Source organism: Protopterus annectens, chromosome 4.part0, assembly GCF_019279795.1.
Source record: "Protopterus annectens isolate FY-2018-M chromosome 4.part0, PAN1.0, whole genome shotgun sequence".
NCBI classification, from domain to species: Eukaryota; Metazoa; Chordata; order Ceratodontiformes; family Protopteridae; genus Protopterus; species Protopterus annectens.
The window spans coordinates 295367359-295374510 of NC_056733.1; positions in this window are offsets into that span (position 1 = coordinate 295367359).

The following is a 7152-nucleotide window of genomic DNA, read 5'->3' on the forward strand; positions in this document are numbered from 1 at the left end:
AGGGGGCCAGCTCTTCCACGGTGAAAGTCCAGCTGACGGCTATATCCCATTTTCATGTAGGAGAAAATTCAGGTTCTTTAGCTGCTACCAGAATTTGTAAGACCTTTATCGAAGGTACTTTTTTACTGAGACCACCTATTAAGCATCCTTCCCCTACATGGGATTTGACCTTGGTTCTTCAGGCCTTAGTTGTGCCTCCATTCGAACCTGCAGCATCAGTTGATTTTAAATTTTGTCATGAAAGACAGCTTTCCTGGTGGCTATCACCTCGGCCAGGAGAGTGTCGGAGTTTTAAGCTTTATGCATGAAACCCCTGTACTTAGTTTTTCATAAGGATAGGGTGTCTCTCAGGACAAATTATTCTTTCCTTCCTAAAGTTGCTTTGGAATCAATCATCAATTAGTCTATTAATCTCCCAGTATTCTTTCCTAACTTTCAAAATAAAGGGGAATACAAACTTCATTTGCTGGACGTTCACAGACAGTTACGTTTTTATTTACATAGGTCTAAATCCTTCCACAAGTCTGATCAGCTTTTTGTTTCCTTTGCCAAATCTTTTTTGGGGAAACCGGTTTCAAAGGTGACTCTTGCTAGATGGATCTCACTTTGTATTTTGCAGGCATACAGGGAACATGATACAATGCCGCGGTGGTAGCATTGTTACCTCACAGCAAGAGGTTCTCCCGTTCGATTCTCAGCTTGGCTTGGGAGTGCCTTCTGTGTGGAATCTGCATGTCCTCCCCGCGGTTGGGTAGCGTTAGAAACACATGCATGTGTAAATGGGCGTGCCTTCATTGAAGGTTGGGAGTTGAGCTAGCACCTCGGCATTTTGTAAAATCTCTACTGCCAATCATTAGCGGACTGGAGTTCCGCTGTGGCGACCCCTTACCGGGAAAAAGCCGAAAGACAAACAACAACAGTGAACATGACACAGAAATAAAGTCCTCGACTCTGGATGAAGTAACCAGCAATAATAAAGAAGAAGCAATAAGTAAAATTAAACTTGCTGGATACACACAACAAGTAACTCTTTATTTAGAAAAAAATGTGAGCGCTTTCGCAGAGTCCGCTCTGCTTCATCAGACAAATGATAGCAGTTAAAACTTCATTTAAATAGTGATGCACCATGGTGTCAACCAACAAATTCCATGTTAAAATCAATACACCAAATAATAATGCTTAAGGTATAAAAAAAAATATATATATATATATATATATATATATATATATAAACACACATAAAAACACACAGAGGCTGTATAGAATGTGGGGTACATTTCTAAAATGTTCTAGTTACAATATTAAAAGCTATATAAAAAAGCATAAAAATACTAAATAACTAGAGCATCAGTGCTTCAAGGCTCTGTTTCTAAGAAATGGTTTTAAAGAAACCTTGGAATTTAGGCCAGGTGGTCTGTCTGCTTTGAAGTTAATAATCCATTCTTGTTCCAAAGCTTCAGTATTGTTAGTAATATTTCCACCTCTTTTATTTCTATGGACAATATGGAGTACCAGGAACTTAAAAGTGTGTGTTCCCTTCTTGCATCACATGCATTGCTAATACATTGCTTTCTTTTTGGTTTCTGATATCTCATATATGTTCTAAAATTCTGTCCTTCAATAATCGATTTGTTTTACCTATATAATAGGCAGGACACTTCATGCAGAAACTAAAGTATACTATATTTGCAGTGTGACAGTCAGCATAGAAGTGTGTATCAATGGAGAAACCTCTGATAGGGTGTTTATACTGTCCCCCACCAAAAATGAAAGGGCATGCTGTGCATCTCCTGCAGGCAAACATGCCCTTCCTATCAGACTTTACATACTTTTGCTCATCTATTTCTTAGTAGCATAATTGTCTTTTAAGGGACTTATTATTTTTAAAGAAGGATGGTGTTTCTCCTATTATTCCATCGAGTTCTTTCACACTCGATAGGATATCCCAGTTGTTTCTGACTATGTCACAAACTATATTAATGTTACTCACAAAAGTCAGTGGTACTCGCAGCATATTATTCTCTACATTTCTTGCTGTGTCTGAAGTTATTATAGTATTCACGTTATCCATGGGTAAAACATTTGCAGGTTTTCTTCTAGCATTATAATACAGTTGGCATTTCCCTTCCCTTTCTTTCCATGCTAAATCAGTCTGCCTCTCAATATCTTTCATTTTGTATCCCCTTTCACTAAATTCATGCTTAAGAAGAGTCAGTGCTTCACATGAAGTTGCATCATCATTGTGTAGCCGCATGCAACGAACTATCTGTCCTTTCAAAACATTTGCTTTTGTAAAACCAGGATGCATACTACTGTTATGTAAAACATTATTTTTCCTGATAGGCTTCCTATACAATGAAGTAGAAATTAGTTCAGGGGTGTCTCTTTTAACTTTCACATCTAAGAAGTCAATCTCTTTGTCAGAATACTTGAAGGTAAATTTTAAGAATGGAGTAAAGTGTTAATATACTCCAAGAATTGTTTAAGATGAAACTCATCATCATGCGACAGCAAAAAAATATCATCCACAAAGCGTTTATACCAAATAATAGATTTAGCAAAAACATTTCCTGTGAGGATGTTATCAGTTTCCCACTGCACCAGAGATAGATTGGCGTAGCTATTTGCACAAGCTGTGCCCATAGTCACGCCAGCTTTCTGTATGAAATAACTATCTCCAAACATTAATTTGTTGTTTTCTAGGACTATCTTCAATAATGCACAAATTAATCTTATCTTATTGCCTTCAGTACCTCTCGTGACAAGTAATTGTCTAACATTTTCTATCCCCCATATATGGGGGATCACTGTGAACAATGACTCTATATCAAGTGTCACTAGCCAACATGGGTCATCTAGCGCTTCAAGGTGTATACTTAAGTCATTTAAAAATTCCTTAGTATCTAATAAAACAGTTGTACATTCATTTAAAATAGGATCCAAGTTTTTTTCAATATAAATCGATAGTGGCTCAGTGGCCCATCCACGGCTATATACTGTAGGCCGCATAGGTGGGTTCATTAAATCTTTATGGATTTTAGGCAAACCATAAATTATTGGCACTACTGGAAAATCTGTTTTAAAGTACTCAAAAAGTCGCTCAGAGATCATTCCTGTTATTAACAGATCAAACAATAGTACTTGTAGCCTGGTCATACAGGGAACATGGATTACCAGAACCAGCCAGGATTCATGCTCATTCTACTCGTTCTATGGCTACTTCTGCTGCATTTTGGTCCAGAGCTTCTCTGGATGACATTTTCTCAGTGGCTACCTGGGCTTCCTCTCACACATTTATTACTCATAAGTTGGACATGGTGTCTAGAGGAAGGGTTTCTTTTGGTTCTGCAGTGCTCCGGAATATCCTTCCTTAAGGGCCTCCCATGATTTTTGGTAGCTGGGGACTCTATCCCACAGGTTGATGACCAAATGAAGTTAACTACTTCAGATAAAGAAGTTGTGTACTCACCATAACATTCCATCTGAGTAGTTGGACTTCATTTGTCATCAACCTTCCCTACCTCCTTCCCCCTGACCTTGGTGGTTTACGTTAGTCCTTGGATTCAGTATCTGGGTCTGGTGAGCCTAGTTTATGTCATCAGGTCAGGTTATGTCTCTTGGGTTGATATGTGTCACTCTGTGGGTGGCAAACTCGATCTGAGGGTTGGAAGTTGGTTGCAGTGTAGTATGGGTAAGGGGGAGGAGCTTGGAGCTCGGATCTTATCTTGGAAAGCTGCCGGCTCGGATCCGTATCTGATCCGAAACCCACAGGTTGATGACAAATGAAGTCTAACTAGGATAGAATGTTATGGTGAGTACATAACTTCTTTTTTTTACAACCCCCCCACCCCCCCATACCAAGGATAGCATCATAAAAATTACTAAGAACTTAGATTAATATCTGATGCAATGGACAATTATAAATCATTCTTTAGCTACATTAACTAAGGAATAACACCCAACATTGCTCTTAACTCATTCAAAATGGCACCTCACATTCTATCCCAATTGATATTGGCAGTATACGGTCAAACTAATTCAGTGTTAACTTTACCTCCCAGGATTTATAGCCAAAGCACACAAATCACTAAATCCCTTACACCCCCAATTATCACAAATCAGTATGTCTGAACTTGCTAAGATCAAAATATTTCTTCCATGGTGACTGACAATATACCAAGATATAAACTAAGTAGTGCTAAGCATGCTCTCACAAAACCACTTCCCAAGTTGTTCAACCTACGTTTAGCTACAGGCTTTGTTCTTATTGTTTGGCATACCACAGTATTGATGCCCCTACATAAGGATGGCCCTACCACCAACCCTGTGAATTATAAATCACCAGTCTAACTAGACTCATCTGTAAACCTAAGGAATATATTATAACTGGTCTCATAAACTATGGTATCAAAAATCATATTGTGCTTGGCTCTCAGCAGTTTGTCTTTGTCAGGGGAAGAATCCTGAGTATTGAATTTGGTTAACTTCAAGAGGGCTCCCCAGGCTGTCATCAGTAGTCATGATGTTCACTCTGCACATTTTGACCTGGCCAAGGACATTGTAAATAATTTAAATGCTTTAAAATAAATCCCTATAGCAAACTGTCTAAAAGACGCAATCCATTCAGTGCAAATGGCAGGTACCTAATCAAAAAGTATGAAGGTAAGCAGTGGTGTTCCCCAGGGCTCAGCACTGGACTCCCTCCTTTTCAGCATTTACTTTTCCAGTGTATAAACCTGGAACCAGGACCTCTGCTTAACTTAAATTTGCAGATAGTGGCCAACTGGGAGTTATTGTCAAGTCCCCCTCTGATACCCAAACAATTCAGCAAGAATTTGCACTCATAAACACTTTGTTCTAAAAATGGGCACAAAAAAGTGCCATATCATCATATTTGGTTAAAAAATACCCTTAGCATACAGTATACATAACCTCCTAGTACAAAATGAACACTTTTTAGGAACCTTGAAATGTGGGCTGAAAATTCATTTCTCTTTCAATTGTCATGTGTCAGCAGCAGCAGTAGTAGTGAGAAAACCCTTCTGTGCATTGCAGCTAATTGTCAAGGGAATGCATCCAGATTTAAATAGGTCATCATCCCCTTATGTTCAGCATTGGTTAGACCGATTATTGAGTACAGCACTCTGCTTGGGATGTAAGTTGCTATATATGTCAAACAATTAAACAGGCCTCAGAGGTTCCTAACTAAAAAGATTATGGGATAAAAGATGTGTTTCCAAGAGAAGTTGTTAGCATGGCTTGTTTATTCAGTATCTTATAGACTCTTAAGTGAGATATATAGCTTCACTTCTGTGCCATTGACCTAGATCTGTATCTCTGCAAGTCTGATAGTTTCACAAATACCACAACTAGAGACCTAAATTGTCATCATCAGACAAATAAAATGCAATGGAGAGAAAGATTCATCATACAGTGCTGCTTCTACCTGTGGAACATACTGCCCCTGCAGGTTAAGCAGGGTGACAGACTGTTATCCCTCAAACAAAACATGGATGATTGGATTGGTACCCAAATATTTTCCCCAGGATTGTTTAGCCTAGCCCTACTGGAGAAGGGGGGAAATGGCCTAAGGGTGGATACTGGCAAAGCATAAATGGTTGAGCAAATAATTTTCCTTTAAATTCCTATGAAACTATAAATAACAGCTGCTCCAGTAGTTTGACTAGATATTTATTCATTGTACAGCAATACTTTATCAGATTAAGGTATGTGGAGGATTAGAATATATCCTAGAAAGCATAGGGTGTAAGAGAATCAATCAAGGATGGGAGACCAGTCTAACCCAGGATGCCCATATTTTCACTTGTACGCTGCTTTTTTATTTATGGGCAATGCAGGGACTGGTCTGGCTGTGTGGCATAGAGGTATGATGCCACAGCCATGAATGGAAGCATTCCACTGGAAGAGCTGGGCAGACAAAGATGATAGCGGTGAAAGGTTTACTCTGGTTCACCCAACCTACTAGAGGTAGATTCCTAGTCAGCTAATTATTCCTGTGCACGTGGAAGCTTGCACAATGCCAACAGCTGTGGGTTGCAAAGCTGGTGATAGCCCTCATAGATATACATGTGGGAGTGCTCATACGTAAGAAGAGGTCATCGAACATCCCTATGATGACATAGGTTCTCTGATCAGCCAATAGGGGTCTGCTTTTCAAATGGAGGCTTGTATAACCACATGGTTCTAGATTGAGAGGATGTGGGTTTGGCAACCGCAAGCTGGAGGTAGCCCTCGAGGTCATGTACATAGGAACACTTATATACAGAGAGAGAGAGAGAGAGGATACCTCTACAAGTTGTGGTGCTCATAACAGCCACTAGAGGGTTCCTGTACAAGAAGAGGCTTGCACAATGACCATAGCCATGAAACAGGAGGAATCGAGCTTGGCAAGCCTATACCAGTGATGGTAACCCTCATGGGCATGGGTGTGGGAGCATTTACATATAGAGGAGGGCATAAGACTTCCCCAATGTGATGTGTGTGCTCGCTCACACACACACACACACACACACACACACACACACATACGTCACATTTGGGGTGAGGTGTGTATGTGAGGTCATCCAAATCACATTAGGGATGTGAGCGCTCACATCAACCACGAATGGTGGGGTTGGGACCATAAGACGCTCCTCCCATCATTGCAGAGATGCTAGTTAGGATACAAAGTACCCTCTTGGCTTCCTTAGTGTCAGCCCCTCAGGATGGTAGTTGCCACCATGCTGGAAAATAAATGGGCCCACGTCCAATCGGGACAGTTTGATGAGAGGCATGGGAGCAAACAACTAGAAAAAAATGGGGGATCACCACTTCATCTGTCAACATGTCTTTGAAATGTGGGAAGAAACTACAACATCCAGCAAAAACACATACAGATTCAGGAAGGACATGCAGACAGAATGTCAGCCCAGCTGGGAAACAAAACAGAGGATAAAGAGAAGAGCTACAGGCAATAATGCTAACTGCTGCACTGATGTGCTATTCTTATTGAAATGAAACCTGGACACGTGAATTTAGATTTCTGATATTGGAGTTAGTTCCAAACGATGTACTGGGAGGAGATTTTAACAGTCTTCTGCTCCTGAAAGAAAACGAGTGGCCAACAAGACTGGCTGCTTACAAGGATCCAGG